At 35.2% G+C, this 16,874-nt stretch overlaps 1 long non-coding RNA gene across 1 annotated transcript; it reads left to right on the top strand.

The window, feature by feature from the left end:
- The first annotated feature begins 12,509 nt into the window (after positions 1 to 12,509).
- LOC113320967 lies at positions 12,510 to 14,586 on the top strand. Its single transcript, XR_003346376.1, has 5 exons — positions 12,510 to 12,749; positions 13,000 to 13,117; positions 13,354 to 13,924; positions 14,084 to 14,188; positions 14,397 to 14,586. It is a non-coding gene; the product is annotated as an uncharacterized LOC113320967 (long non-coding RNA).
- Positions 14,587 to 16,874: the final 2,288 nt, after the last annotated feature.

The following is a 16,874-nucleotide window of genomic DNA, read 5'->3' as shown; positions in this document are numbered from 1 at the left end:
AAATGAGGAAAGGGAATGACTGACCAGATAACCAGCTGACACTGACAACTACCATCAAATAGAGAAAGCACACGCCTAGTTAGCGATTCGGGATTCGGCATACGCACGGAACGGCAAACGTACGAGTATTATACGGTTTTGTAAAATCCAGATTCGGTCCAAAATTCGGTCAATAGGACGTGATTCGTCAGTAATTCGGAACGGCATACGTACGTGTATAATTCGATTTATAAATGTGAGTTCGGCTCCGAAAATTCGGTATCTATATATAACAAATACATTGTATTTATAAGGTCATAGACCAATTTTTATGCATATGTGTGAGTTATTTAAAGAAAAAATAAACTTAATATGATGATATTAATAATATATACAACATTAGTTATCCAAGAGGACGTCGTATGGTGGTTTAGATGCTTGGTTAGTGAGTTTGAGATCTCTTTCACCTTCACCTTCAAATCTCTTCCGTCGTTTTTGTTTCATAAAAATTACAACACGTTTAATATTTGGTCGTGTATGCTCGGGAGGCAGTAAAGCCCCAAAAGTGGAGTCTTTGAAAAGTAAAAGCTAAAGAATTTATGGCGAATTAAGCGGACGTATCATTCGGGATACGTAAAATTCGTGAATGATTCGCGAATAATCCGGGAATGCCACATAATACGCGACTTGGGTTCGGAATTGCAAACGTACGCGAATAAGACGGTAAAATTCGTGATACGGAAAAATTCGCGAATGATTCGCGAATCATTCGCGAACTTACTAACTAGGAGCACACGTCGTATATTCTGTTATTAAGGAAACCCAATACATTATTGACTAAAGTTAAACTCCAATTTTATGCAGTCCATGGGTCCAAAATGATTTGTTTGGTGTTATGTTAGTTACAAAAATTTGGTGGTCGTTTTTTTGCAAACCAAAAGCGTTTTTATTTTATTCATGGGCCATTGTAATAACGTAAATGGAAGAAGAGTACGGTAATAAAAATAAAAATGACGAATTTAACACTCCTTTTTCTGACCATGATGTCTCTTCGTGTTTTCAAGGGTTTTCTTATGCCATCAGGAGATTCCGGTGAATTTTATAAACACGAGGGGAAATGGCATAACCTACCTTTCTTCCTCCTGCCACCACTCTCTTCCACCTCCTTCAATTAAGCCCCTCCGTGTTTCCTCCTCCATCACCACCATTACACAAGATTACCACCACCTCCCTCAAACCAGCGACACCACCATCGCCCATTGCATAAATCTAATCTAACCAATTTTATTTTAATTTATATTCATCTGTTATATTTCAATTCAATAATCAACCATTTACACAAATTATTCGACCAAAGATTAATGAATACTAATTACTTCACCACCTAACACCATGAACACCATCATAACCAGCCCCACCACCACTGATAAGTCCTCTTTGTACTTCAATTTAGTTCCAAAAAGAAAAAAAAGTTCTCAATTGATTTATAAGCTCCAAATCGTCTCAATTCAAGAAAATGGATCAAAATAAAATAAAATTCAGAAAAGCGAATAAAGAAAACAAGAAAGAAGGAAAAGAAGCAACTTCAGTTTAAATCCGTCAAATTTTCTTAAAACCACAATCTTTATATCAGATGGAAACAGACCGAGGGTTAGACTGTGTATAAAAAACAAAAAATTCCAAATACTCCGAACTAGAAAGTGAAAGCACAACGCAAGCTAGGTTTATTATGTATTGAGCTAGGCAATCACCAAATAAGCGAATAGCCCTTACGTTTTTGGAACATTTTAACATGTGGTAAGCATCTGTTTGAGAAGGTAGTAAGCATAGTTTAGAGACATATGTTTTCACTTATGAGCTCAAAGATGACTGTCGTATGCAACCATTTATTTTTCAAATTATAGTTTAGCATTATAAAATTAAAACTAAAGTAGAATTTAATAATTATGCTACCGATAACTAAGCCACAATTTAATTTTTGAAACATTTCACGATTTTTGATCCTATTATTAATTTCGTTCATGTTACTCCCTTTCCTCGTAACTAAGCCACCGCCAACGCTACGGGCACATACTTTTTTACACGGTATAGTTCCATTATGGCATGAGTTATCCATAAGTTTCAGAAACATGTGATATAATAAACAACGTTTCATAAGCACAGATTTTGAACAACAATTCAGAACAACATTCCAAGAATAATGGCAAGAGAAGAATTTCATGCGCAAATGGTAAATCTTTAGCAAGTATTCAGCAAATGCAATGTTATCAGGATCTTGACTGTGAAACCTTATATTTTGCGTCAAGTCATACACGTTCATTAGCGAATATATTCCTTTCCTATTAAAAAAGGTTGGTGAATATTGACCCGATATACCGACAAAAGCATTAGCTATAGCACGAGCACCCTTTCCGTCGCCGTTCCATTATGACAGGGCAAACCACTAGTATTAGTATGACTGATTGGGTCTCTTAGTGGTTAAATAATACCACTCTAAGTGATAAAGCTATTAGTGTATTTACAATTGCTCATTTACCTTTCAAAATAAAGTTGTTAATCACCATTTTACTATCAGGATTATAGGTCATTTATTAGTGGGACAAAATATAAACAAGAATACATCATCTATTATGAAATGGAGGGTCTATTAAAAACAGAGTTACAAAACCAAAAACGAGTTACATCAGGAGTATGTCCGGCCTCTTGGAGAGATGGAGCTCTAGATAGATCCGTGGTTGGCAAGGGTGGGTAATTTAGTCCCATGTATGTAAGAGGTGGGATAGATTGTGAGATATAACTTGAGGTCAATGTAGCATTTTGGTACAAAGAAAGCCTAACTAAACATAATAAAGGTAAGACAAAAAACACACCACCAAAAGTGTGGGACTAATATAATAAGTGATGTGACATTTATCCAAAAATTCACCAAAATTGCTTCCCTTGTATTTTTGGTTAGTAAGGACGTTGCGTCGTGCTCCCCTTACAGTTTATCTTTAATTTAAATTAACATAATTAAATAATGAGAGATGAGATCTTTAATACGAACATTAATGGAATCAGTCATTAATTAATTATTTATTTATTTTTACCCAATTGCAAAACAGAACAATAAAAGAACCAGAATGTTGTCATGTTATCTCATCAGGACAGACCTTGTTATCAAATTAGCTGACATACTGGAGTTCGTACAATCTACTATATGGTAGTACTGTTACCTTCATTTAAATTACCAAACTGATATATCCTAATAAACTTATTTAAGAAAGTCGGCGAATCTTCTGTCCAACTGCTAAAAATTGAAGATTTCCCTACCTCCACCACCAACTTATCAGTCACAAACTTGCCCGTTCTCTGAGTGAATTTTAACCCCAAAAAATTGTTACAGTCTTCTAGTACATATATTCTTAGCTTCTGCCTTCAATGAACTTGACCATTCTTTGATATTCCCCCCCTCAATCCAGAAATTTCATATTTTTTCATCTCTGGCCCATTTAGCTGCTTGCAGAAGAGATGGAGCTCCAGCTTTTTCTACACATGAATCCTTGAATAATCCTAACTTAGCTCATTTTCAATAGCAGAAATCCAAGAGGCATCAAATTCGAATAGTTTAGAGTTAGAGATTTCCGGGGAACATTTGGTTTTGAACTAGAGACAGTTTAACTGATTTATATTCCCATTGCTACTGCACCAGTAGTTCAGATGTCTCTGAATAGCAAAGAGATTTGTAATGTGGAAGTTGCACAAATCTTTTCTTCAAAAATTCTGGTGATGTGTTCCTTCCATATGAACCAGCAGTTAGTTGCAAAAATCTTAGTCAAATGAGGAGTAATATTCTTTGAAAGAAGCAGTTCCTATAGTATTATTCACCTCACCAGAAAAAGGGGTAATAACCAGACTGATTTAGCAAACCAACAAAAAAAAAAGAATATTGTAGATATTCAGGACTATTGTAACACAAAATGCAATTTTTATCAATGTCAGACATATAACAGGCTAAGAATTCGAGTGGTTGGTAAGTCATCATTCAAATATTTCCATAAGAAAAGTTTGATTGTGTAAGGCAATTCTATTTTGCAAAACTTCCTCCAGAATAACTCTTTTGATCTATCAATATTATTCAATCCAAAAAATTTATCATACAAAGATTTTACTATAAACTAATAAATTTTTGATGTGGGACAAAATTGGATGTGGCCATCATAGACAAATGGTAAGATGCCATTTCCCATTCCCAAGCCCGTTATTTTAAAACTAACTATTTGAGCTTTTTTTCCTCCAAATTTACCTTTCTAAATAAAAAAGAACCTTATTAGGTACCTAAAATACTAACTATCCTAAATTAATGTTGTTATACACAACACATCATTTAAAAAAGAAACACGGTCTCAAGTAATCACAAAACTTGTGGTGGTTTTGGATGTAGAATTTTAAAGGTGAGATTTATGGTTCCAGCGGATTTGGTGGAATTATGTTTCCTTCGATACGTTTGGTTGTCCAAATACATGGAATCACGTTTCATATAGGAACCACTTTTCCAGCAAATCCTTCATATGGAATCCGACCCCTCCCCCCTAAGATTTGCTGGGAAACTTATCAAGGGAATTGTGGACCCACTATTTTTTTAGCTCTATATCTCATATATATATGCAATTTTAAGATTTGAATGCAATGCCAAATAGTTCATAAACTTTAAAACAAGAGAATTCGATGAATCATAGGAATTTTAACTAAGTTACCAAGAACACGAGGGATTTATATGAATCCTGGAGTTTATAATCCCATAGAATTATGAATTCCTGGAAATGGAAAATTCGGCAAACAAACCCGCCATTAAAGTTTTTGATATTATCTTTGATGTGATTTGTAGATAGTGGTAAAAGTGGTTCGATTCTCAGACTTGTGGAGGATATTAATTAGGCTTAAATTCTAATATTAAAATAGAAAACTCACTAAAAATTATAGCAAACTCAATCAAAGATGATATCAATACTAAAAGAAACATTGAGGATAAGATTCCACTATTTTCCAAGTTCAAAGTGATTAAACCAATACTTATATTTATGCAATTTTCTTGTTTAATTTGATTCTAAAATATTGCAACAAGTAGATTTTCAAAAGTAATAATTACAAATACCAAGTATGAAGCATCAAAAGTCTTAAAACTAAGCATACTCCATCAAAATAGATCACAATCACTCAAATAAAAATCATATTCAATAATAGTTCAAGGAAAATAATCATATAATTATTGCAATAAAAAGATAAAATAGAATATACCAGTTTTTGTTGGAAAAATAGCTTCCTCTATCGCCTCAGCAATGGGGTTTAGCTCCTCATATTAATCATGATCTCAAAATATGTGTTTGTTGCTCAAAAGATCATTAAAAGAGTGAAAAGTAATAACACAGACTGTTTTCAACAGTGTATTGGTGTTGCAAAACAGTTGTTACAATGGAACTGTTACAGAAAAACTGTTGCTTTGTCGCTGATTTTAAGACCCTAAAATAAGACTGCCATGAACATCTTAATGTTCTTCAGCTGTTAAATAACGACATTGTTCTGCGACTGTTTACCGAGCGTCAATGTTCTTCGCGTTCTTCTTCTTCAGCAGCAACAGCAGCAGAAACAGAGTTTGGTAAAGCTCTGATTTCTTCTTCTCTGGCTCTCCTTAGGTTCCCAAACTCTCGACACCTCTTCTATATGACCGAAGACATCTATTTATATCAAAAATACCGATTAAATCTCCCCCAAATCTTCCAAAATCTCTTTCATTCTCTTCACGTCCAAGTTGCGGCAATTTCTTGTTTTAGGATTTCTACGCGTTTCTGAGCTTTCCTTTTTATTCTAAACTCTTCCTTAGATTGGTACAAATCTGTGGGAAGGTTTACAGCGTTTTAATCTCTCTAAAATTCCCTAAAACAGGTCACACACGTGACTTTCCATATTTTCTGTTGTGAGAAAAATCCGTCGATTGAGCCCAGCCTAATCGATTTAAACACCCATATCAGATTCCTAGACCCATAAGGAGTCTATCCTATGAAAATCAGAGGTTTAATCGACCTCAAACTCCTCCAAATCACGATTGCCAAAACTGTTCTTTAACTGCACTTTTTCCCGCCAAAATCCTGGTTTTTAAATGTTGAAGATGGTTGCCCCTTATCCAGAGTAGGGGTGCGATTAGCAACTACCTGGAAATGGGATGCCCCTTAGTAATTAGGTTACCCTTTATCCAAAGTGATATTCTGAATAACAAATGTCCTCCGGGTGCTTTCCGACAACTTTTCGAGCCAATTTTTCCCAAAAATGTTTACTAGCCAAAAATACCTACAAATAAATAAAACACCATAATAAGTACAAAAATGAGCCCTAACAATATATAGAATCGAGACAAATCGGACACAAAAATGTGTCTATCAATCTTTCATCTGTTATTTATGGCTCCTCAAGTCTTCAGCAAGTTCTTGATCTGAAATTCTACACTAATTAAACTTTAGTGGGTAACTTAATATTTATGATTCGTAATCTGTGACTATTCTTTCAAAGCCAATGAGATTTCATAGTTTCCACTTTCCATAATGCATTCCTTGATCTGAGATATCTTTTGGTGTCGAAAGACAAAACAGAAACTTTGAGGTTTAGAAACAAAACGTTGTTAATTATGTAAAGTTAAATATTTGGTACTTTGACTTGGTACAATATAACTTTTTTAAAGTAGCACTCGATAATATAATATTTTCATTAAAATAATAAAATTTCCTAGTCCCGACTCGTGTCCTAGTGCTAAAATAATAAATTAGATAAAATCATAAAACAATACATTTCAAAAGTTCCTCAGAAGGATTAATATGTCCCAAATGATGTATAAAATAATAACGCTACTATAAAACTGAAAAATAATTTTCATGCATATTAAATTTTATTTAAATATGACTCAATATTGGTTTACTTTTTTTCTTTTAACTTCAATTCAAGTTGTATATCATCTCTAATAGTTTGTACTGCACCCAATAGACCCAGAGTTATGTTGTTGTATCACAACAAAAAGTGTTAACGTGTGATAGATACTTAGAATGCTTGTATTTGTATTGTAATTAGTCAATAAATAATATCTCAACATAATTAGTCAATATAGTGCTTACAACTACAATACTTATTAAACCTCCAAACTAAGAATTAACCTTTAAAATAATAATATATTATTTAATAATAAAATAACAATTTATTACATTATCGATAATATAATAAATTTTCTTGGTCCCAAGCCTATTATTTTATAGAAGTTAATTATATTGTATGTAAAGTTGATTTCAAATTATTTTTTATGTTATACACTGCTTAGCAGCAGCTTTAAGACTCTTCTTGATTCCAATCCCATCTTCACGAACACCACGGAGCATTGACTACATATATGGTACGATGTATTATGAGATCTATTATCTTTTCAGTACCATGTAATCGTGTATATCAATACCAATTTATGAGTTTGTTTTTAGGTAACTAACATGATCTTTTTTATTAGGATGGTTTGTGTTTAGGTAACTAATAATATTTTCTTTTATTAAGAAAGGGTAATGTGGAAGCATAAAAATAAATATAAAATAGTTTGGAAAAAACCCTTTTAGGAATGACAAATGGTGTTTTTCCATTTTTCCCTCGTGACCACATCCAACTTTGTCCCACATCAAAATTTTATCCGTTAACTTCCACATATATCTTGTTTTAAGGTATCATTCCTATCTATGAACAACTTAATATTCAAAATAAACTAAGAAATAACATAAGGAAAAAAGGCCATGAATAGTAGTTATAGGTTCCACTTATTCGTATCAGATCTTGATACAATTGTTAAAGAATTGTTCTTTGCAAAACAAAGTTGATCTCGAGTGATATCTAAATCAGAGATCTATCGATCAGTCCATATGTTTATGGATTGTCCATCTCCTACTCCCAAAAAAGGTATTTGTGAATCAGTTTAGTTCCATTTTCACGTCCAATACAGCGTAGTATATTTTTTCAACTAAAATAAAGATTTATTTTTGAAATATTTCTCTTTAAACATCTTTACTCACTAGGAATCTGGTTGAGTAACAATTTTCCAGGCATTACCTGGTTCATTTTTCAGTATCCTTGAAGCCTAAACCCCCTCATAGTTATATGCTTACACATAAAAACTTCCAAAATTTGATGTAATGAGAGTTAGCTTTCTTCCCCCACCAGAAGGAAGATTTAATGTAATGACCATTTGGTAGAATTTATTCTAACAATTTTTTTTTGGTAGTTTAAAACATCCATTTCGATAAATAGGTAAGCTAGAAAGACTGATTTGTTAAGAATCAATTTAATAGGCTGGCTAAGAATTTTACGCTTCCAACCTTTCATCCTTTCTTTCATCCTACTGATAATAAAATGAAAGATTTTTAGTTTTGATTTGTTAAAAAGTGGTGCCCCTAAATATGACTGTATGCATACCCTAGCTCCATCCATTTACAGGTAAGATTCCTTTGGAATATTCCCGAAACCTTAAACAAACCCTATTCTGGCATACTGTATGCATACCCTAGCTCCGAGATTGAAACCTGGCCGTGAGTGGACTACTATAAGTCGGAAACTTCGTAAGAACGATGCATTCAACCATTCATATGTAAGATTCCATCCGAATATTTGACGAAACCTTAAACAAACCATTTTCGGGATATTGTATGCAAACCTTGGCTCCGAGATCGAAACCTGGCCGTGAGTGGACTACTGTAAATCGGAAACTTGGTATAAACGATGAATCCATCCATTTACAAGTAAGATTCCTTCGGAATATTCTCTGAAACCTTTAGCAATCCCTATTGTGGCATATTGTATGCATACCCTGGCTCCGAGATCGAAGCCTGGACGCGAGTTGACTACTATAAGTCGGAAACTTGGTAAGAACAATGAATCCATCCATTTACAGGTAATATTCCTTCGAAATATTATCTGAAACCTTAAACAAACCATATTCTGGCATATTGTATGCATACCCTGGCTCCGAAATCGAAGTATGGCCGTGAGTGGACTATTATAAGTCGGAACTTCGCAAGAACGATGAATTCATCCATTTACAGGTAAGATTCCTTTGGAATATTCCCCGAAACCTTAAACAAACCCTATTCTGGCATATTATATGCATCCCCTGGCTTCGAGATTGAAACCTGGCCGTGAGTGGACTACTATAAGTCGGAAACCTCGTAAGAACGATGAATTCAACCATTCATATGTAATATTCCATCGGAATATTCGTCGAAACCTTAAACAAACAATTTCCAAGATATTGTATGCATACCCTGGCTCCGAGATCGAAACCTGGCCGTGAGTGGACTACTGTAAATCAGAAACTTGGTAAGAACGATGAATCCTTCCATTTACAAGCAAGATTCCTTCAGAATATTCTCTGAAACCTTAAACAATCCCTATTCTGGCATATTATATGCATACCCTGGATCCGAGATCGAAACCTGGCCGTGAGTGGACTACTATAAATCGGAAACTTGGCAAGAACGATGAATCCATCCATTTACAAGTAAGGTTCCTTCAGAATATTCTCTGAAACCTTAAAAAATCCATATTCTGTCATATTATATGCATACCCTAGCTCCGAGATCGAAACCTGGCCTTGAGTGGACTATTATAAGTCGGAAACTTCGTAAGAACGATGAATCCATCCATTTACAGGTAAGATTCCTTTGGAATATTCCCTGAAACCTTAAACAAACCCTATTCTGGTATATTATATGCATACCCTGGCTTCGAGATCGAAACCTGGCCGTGAGTGGACTACCATAAGTCGGAAACCTCGTAAAAACTATGAATTCAACCATTCATATGTAAGAGTCCATCGGAATATTCGATGAAACCTTAAACAAACCCTTTTCTGGGATATTGTATGCATACCATGGCTCTGAAATCGAAACCTGATCGTGAGTGGACTATAATAAGTCGGAAACTTTGTAAGAACGATGAATCCATCCATTTACAAGTAACATTCCTTCGAAATATTGTCTCAAACCTTAAACAAACCCTATTCTGGCATATTATATGCATAACTTGGCTCCGAGATCGAAACCTGGCCGCGAGTTGACTAATATAAGTCGGAAACTTGGTAATAACGATGAATCCATCCATTTACATGTAATATTCATTGGGAATGTTGTCTGAAATCTTAAACAAACCCTATTCTGGCATATTGTATGCATACCCTGGTCCGAGATCGAAACCTGGCCGCGAGTTGACTATTATAAGTTGGAAACTTGGTAAGAACGATGAATCCATCCATTTAGAGGTAAGATTCCTTCGGAATATTCACTACACCAAATTTAGTGATTAGCAACTCAGATTCGCAACAGTTTAGTAGCTGTTACGAAATTCCAGTCGCGAAAAATCGCAACAGTTCGCTACTGTAACGAAATTCGCAACTGTTCTCTCTTGTTGCGATTCGCAACAGAATTAAGTTTTACGCATGCGACTCGTGTGTGTGCTGCCCAAACTTTCAAGCTGACTCGGTTTCAGCCCATTCAGATGCTCAGAGTCAGCTTCAAAACTGACTCGTTCATTATTACTATCGAGAACACTTCTTTTCTCTTATCTTCGCTACCTTTCATTCTGTTCTCCTTTCCTCTCTCGTTTTCATCTCTAAATTTCTTCTTCTCTCTCGTTATCTCCCTCCTTACTACTACCATAAATATTGTTATCATCAACGTTATAAACCCCCAAATCCTCTTCCCTCTTTTCTTTTGAAACCCTAGAATCTCTTTCTGTTTGAAGATCCCCCAAACCCAAAACCTAATGGTCGTCGTTGAAGAAGAAGAAGATAGAAAACATCTTGGAACTAGGTTAATACAAAGGGGTTTGTTTATTTATTTTATATATGTTGATTGTGTAAATGAAATTTCAATAAATAGGTCAGCATAAGATTAGGTTTTTGAAATTGAAATTGAATTTGATTTTGTTACAGGAAGAGATGGGATTCTAGGCCTGTTGAACTCAAATCAACAGGTAATTGAGGTGTTGTTTGCTGTGAATTGAGAAGAAGAATTGTAAGCTGTGGATGAGGATTTGAATTGCATAAGAATAGATTAGGGTTGGTGGTACTGAACTTAGAAGATGGTGGTTTTCTATAGTGAAGGAGATCGGTAATCCCTAATATTATCGAGGACCATACCTCTACCTCAATATCTTCTCCCTTTATCTTTATTTTTCTCTCTCATTCTCCCTGTATCGCTACGTTCATGTTGCTGCTCCTGTGAATACCACCGAAAACATTGAAATTCATTCTTCCCTCTTTCACTTCACTTCAGATTCTTCGTTTTTCTACAAATTAGGGTTTTTCATGTTGTTGTTTCACTTCGATCAGAATTATTTTTTTATCACTGTGGTAATTGAATTGAATGACTGAGAAAATGAATTTTTGAAGCAGCAGCTGGTGCTCCCGATCTCCTTGGTTACTGTAAGTTTATCCTAAATGTTTACAATATTTAAGAAGTTGCATAATTCCATCTCGAGGTTCAGAAAACTACCATATTCATATCTGTGTAGACTTGTAAACTAGTTAGTATTAGCCTATTAGGTTTACATTCAACTTGTCCAACTTTTTCGGTTTTGGTTCCATTGGCATAGTGTATAATTTTTTTATGAAGACTAACTTTCCAATTCTCCCCTTTGTTTTGTTTTTCCACTTATGCATCTTCTTTTTGTAGGTGGGTTCAGGCTGAATGTAAAAATGTATCTTCTTGTTGTAGGTGGGTTCAGGCTGAATATAAAAGATTGGGTGACAGTGATAATCCTGATGTTAGTGAACTCCTGAAGACCGCTGTTAGGTGCCTGAAAGAAAGGCCTGTTCTCTTTAAGTATTGTGCCGAGGAGGTGATCATGTTCAGGATTTATTTTCCCTTATTTCGTAACCTTTAAACAAGATTATTTGTGGAACCTCTATAGTAAAAGAAAAGAGGACCCAGACTAGGTATTGAATTACTTCCATGGCTCCTTCACTTATAGGTCTACTGACATGATTAATTGGGTATTATTCAGGTAGCTAATATGAGGCGTCATGCATTGTTAGGCGGTTTATAAGTGCTCCTACACGCGGAGGACCCGGTGGTATCCCTAGTCCAATCGTGCCCATGATCCTTTGCGTTACGTTGGTGATATGTTGGGACGGCTAAATCAGGTCTGGTCATTCCCTCCCTTCTTTACTTCCACCAATCATTTATACTTAATTCAAATCTATATAAAATTGAGATTTTCAAATCTAAATTAGGTTCACATTGTCATGCCGAAACCACCAAATTAAAAAAAAATGTTGGTTTTTCAACTTCTATTTCAGTCTTTTTCTTAGTTTTGTACAACGTCTGGATTGTTGATCTGATACCTAAGTTTGTTTGTTTTTTCTTCTATTGCAACACTTAACATTTATCAAATGCCACCTAAGTCTTGTAATAGCCCACTGATGAAATTTCTTTTTCTTTGTCTCCAAGTAGGCGTTAGCTTCTGAAAGGAAGCTTGTATTCATTTTACTCGACCCAGATGCAATGGTCGATACTGGGCCTACTGCTCGGCGATTTTCCCAGAGCGCAGAAAGTGATTATACCAATTCGTCTGAATCTGATGTAATATTTGTTTTGGATAGAATATTTGAGAGGGGATGCGGGCCATTTAAAGTAAGAGTTGAACAAGTTTTGCAGTCTCAATCTAGTCTCATAACTGCGTATAAACTTAGCAATACACTGGAGTTCTACTGCTACACTGTGAGTTACTAAACCTAATCTGGTACTCGTATGTCTCACTATTGGTCTTTCTATCTCTTACTTAGTACCCTTTTGAGGCTAAATTCCCTGAGCCATCTCTTGTTACTGCTTCAGAATACCAATGTAATCTCTTGTTATTCGTTCAGAATCAAATTTTTATTTTTTCGTGAAATGAATGAAATTCATATGAGTTTGTGAAATTTTGGTCATTGAAAATGGAATAAATTGAGGAAATATCATTGAATCGCAGTGGATTGAAGCTATTTGGATCCCTTGTTACCTTCTTGAAGAGTAAGGATGCAAGTGATGTTTCAGAGCAGGCATTGATATCTGAATTGTCTGCATTGAATGAACACCTTAAAGCCCATGTATGTGTTTTATTCCTCTATCTCTGTGCTTGTTGTGTTGTACCTGAAATTGTTGTTACCTTAATTCTTTTTTAAGTTTAAGTTGTCGTTCACTTTGTCAAACTGTTTGACCTTAATCTGTAATTAGCTTGTATCCTTACTATCTTTTTCCTCTTCTTATATATGGAACATTGTTGGACTTGTTGCTGATGCTCATGTTTGATTTTTGGTGTCTTCTTTTTGTTGCTCTATTGTAGACTAAGTAGTGTCCTGCACCAGGCTGTGAGTTTGCACTGCGAGTTGCTGAATGTTTTGACAACCCTGGGAATTTCGGTAACCAGTTCGCTTCATATCTATTGCATTTCATATAGATTATAGACATAGTTGCTAGGATATTTGTATGCAGCTAGAATACACAGAGGATGACTATCAGCAGGAGCTTGAGCACATTGAGCAGGTCAGTTTAACTTGTATCTTGTGGTAGTTAACCTGTTAAGGTAAATTCCCTCAAACCCTACATTTATTGCTTACAATTAGATATGTTAAGTATTGTCCCAAACTATGCATAGGATACTGTGATTTGCCTTAAGAATTCCATGGGGATGCATGCAGAATGCATACAACAGTCCATTTGTGACTAGACAATTACAAGGTTTTTTAGCTAATTGAGATTCTGGACTTTGTATTTACCTATATGAGAAAAGAGAAAGAAATAGAGAAAAACATTACAGTTAAGCTGGACCGATGACGAACTGATATTCTTAATATCTTTCTTTTTATGTAGGTTGAAGTTCTTGTCCTTAATGGAAGCAACACTGCCATTCCAAGGTGACATTCTATTTCTTATCTTCAATTTATTACTATTAATTATGTTGCTTGTATGCGATTCTACGAACCTGAAAGACATGCTTTGATCACAGTAAATACTCTTAGTTTGAACATTATATCTTACTAACCTCTTTGTTGTGTTGTGCTTGTGTATGCTAGGTAGTGTGAACGATTTTTAGCACATATCAAGCAGCTACTGGTGCACGTGCTACTACTGCAGTGGAAGAGTTTGAATTCCAGTTTGTTATTGATCTTATTAATCAGGTACATTGTTCAACTTTGCTTAAGAGTGACCACTGCCTCTTGGTTTGTTTATACATTCCCTAGATATGTCGGGGTTGATTTATGGTTAATAATTTATCATTCTTTAGAAACTGAAGAGGAAAGCCCATATATTTTTTCTCTCATCCAAAATCAGAACTCTATTTGTCTACTGATGAACTAAATGTCTTTCTTTTTGATGTTAAAGCAGTGACCAAGGTCCAAGACTGAACAAGGAAAAGTAACTCAATGCTCACTGGTGTATGTATTTTTTTTTCTGTTGTTACTTCCCATTCCTTTTCAGAGGTATACAGAATAACTTTTTAGTGAAGATTTCATGAATTTTTTAAGTTCAATGATAGTTTTTAGAATTTAATGTATGAAATGATCATGTTATACCTAAGTTCTTCTCCGCTTTTTCTTATTGAAAGATTCCTTTGTTAAATACATTTCTCTTTAGAATCTTATGGTTGTATGTTTTGATTGGTTTGCCTAACAAGAACCGAAGAATTTCAGAATTTATTGTTACAGGCGAACTGTTGCCGGTCAAAACCATATTTTGACTTGATTTCCTGGTTTTGACCAGGTCAAAACCACTATATTTTTTTTGATGTTGCAAAAAAATTCGCAACCCCAAAAAAACAGTTGCAACCATCTAATTTGGCAACTGTTAGAAATAGTTGCGACTTATCAACGTTGCAACAGCTGTGAACTGTTGCGATAAAACGTTGCAACGCCAACCAACCGTTGCTAAATATTGCAACATCGCCTTTTGTAAGAGAAAAGAACTGTTGCAACCCCGCTTTGCAACTGCCGATTACCGTTCCTAATCACTAAATTTGGTGTAGTGATTGTCCCAAACCTTAACCCCATTATGGCATATTGTATGCATACCCTGGCTCCGAGATCGAAGCCTGGCCGCGAGTTGACTACTATAAGTCGGAAACTTGGTAAGAACAATGAATCCATCCATTTACAGGTAATATTCCTTCGAAATATTATCTGAAACCTTAAACAAACCATATTCTGGCATATTGTATGCATACCCTGGCTCCGAGATCGAAGCCTGGCCGCGAGTTGACTACTATAAGTCGGAAACTTGGTAAGAACAATGAATCCATCCATTTACAGGTAATATTCCTTCGAAATATTATCTGAAACCTTAAACAAACCATATTCTGGCATATTGTATGCATACCCTGGCTTCGAGATTGAAACATGGCCGTGAGTTGACTACTATAAGTTGGAAACTTGGCAAGAACGATGAATCCATCCATTTACAGGTAAGATTCCTTCGGGATATTATCTGAAACCTTAAACAAACTCTTTTTCTGGCGACTTCGAGAAAGAAAGTGGCCCCGAGCTCGAAACCTGTCCGCGAGTCGAGTACTACAAGTCGGAAACTTCATAAAAACGATGAACCCAACCATTCATATGTAAGATTTCATCAGAATATTCTCCAAAACCTTAAAAAAAACCCTTTTATGGCGGCGTCGAGAAAGAAAATGGCTCCGAGTTCGAAACCTAGAAGAGAATTGACTACTATAAGTCGGAAACTTCATAAGAACGATGAATCCAACCTTTCATAGGTAAGATCTCATCGTATTATTCTTTGAAACCATTAACAAACTCTTTTTCTGGCGACTTCGAGAAAGAAAGTGGCCCCGAGCTCGAAACCTAGTCGTGAGTCGAGTACTACAAGTCGAAAACTTCATAAGAACGATGAACCGAACCATTCATAGGTAAGATTCCATTAGAATATTCTCTGAAACCTTAAAGAAACTCTTTTTTGGCAACTTAAAGAAAGATAGTGGCTCCGAGCTTAAAACCTGGCCGCGAGTTGACTACTATAAGTCAGAAACTTCGTAAGAACGATGAATCCAACCATTCATATGTAAGATTCCACCAGAATATTCTCCGAAACCTTAAACAAACCATTTTCTAACGACTTCGAGAAGATAGTGGCTCCCTGCTCAAAACCTGGTCGCGAGTTGACTACTATAAGTCAGAAACTTCGTAAGAACGATGAATCCAACCCTTCATGGGTAAGATTCTATAAGAATATTCTGAAATTCCTTAAACAAACCCTTTTCTGACGACTTCGAGAAAGAAAGTGGCTTCGATCTCAAAACCTGGACGCGAGTTGACTACTACAAGTCGGAAACTTCGTGAGAACGATGAATCCAACCGTTCATAGGTAAAATTTCATCAGAATATTCTCTGAAACCTTAAACAAACTCTTTTCAAGAGGGAATTTTTGCAGAAGTGAATAAAATTTAGCAGAAGTGAGAAAAATTTAGCAGAAGTGTTTATACCTATACGACAACTCTTATAAAGGTTGTGAATAATGATGACAATTTTTTTTTGCAGAACTGAGAAAAATTTAGCAGAAGCGAGAAATTTTTTAGCATAAGTGAGAAATTTTTTAGCAGAAATGAATAAAATTTAGCATAAGTGAGAAAAATTTAGCAAAAGTGTTTATACCTCTACGACAACTCTTATAAAGGTTGTCAATAGTGATGACAAATTTTTGTAGCAGAAGTGAGAAGTTTTTTGCAGAAGTGAATAAAATTTAGCAGAAGTGAGAAAAATTTAGCATAAGTGTTTATACCTTTACGATGACTCTTAAGGGGATTGTAGAAGGTCTATTTATCATTTTTTTTCTTATCTTTTGCATCTCCTATCATAA

This window comes from Papaver somniferum, chromosome 11, assembly GCF_003573695.1.
Source record: "Papaver somniferum cultivar HN1 chromosome 11, ASM357369v1, whole genome shotgun sequence".
In the NCBI taxonomy this organism is placed as follows: Eukaryota; Viridiplantae; Streptophyta; class Magnoliopsida; order Ranunculales; family Papaveraceae; genus Papaver; species Papaver somniferum.
The sequence above is the reverse complement of the archived record's forward strand: the minus strand, read 5'-3'. Positions and strand labels throughout refer to the sequence as shown.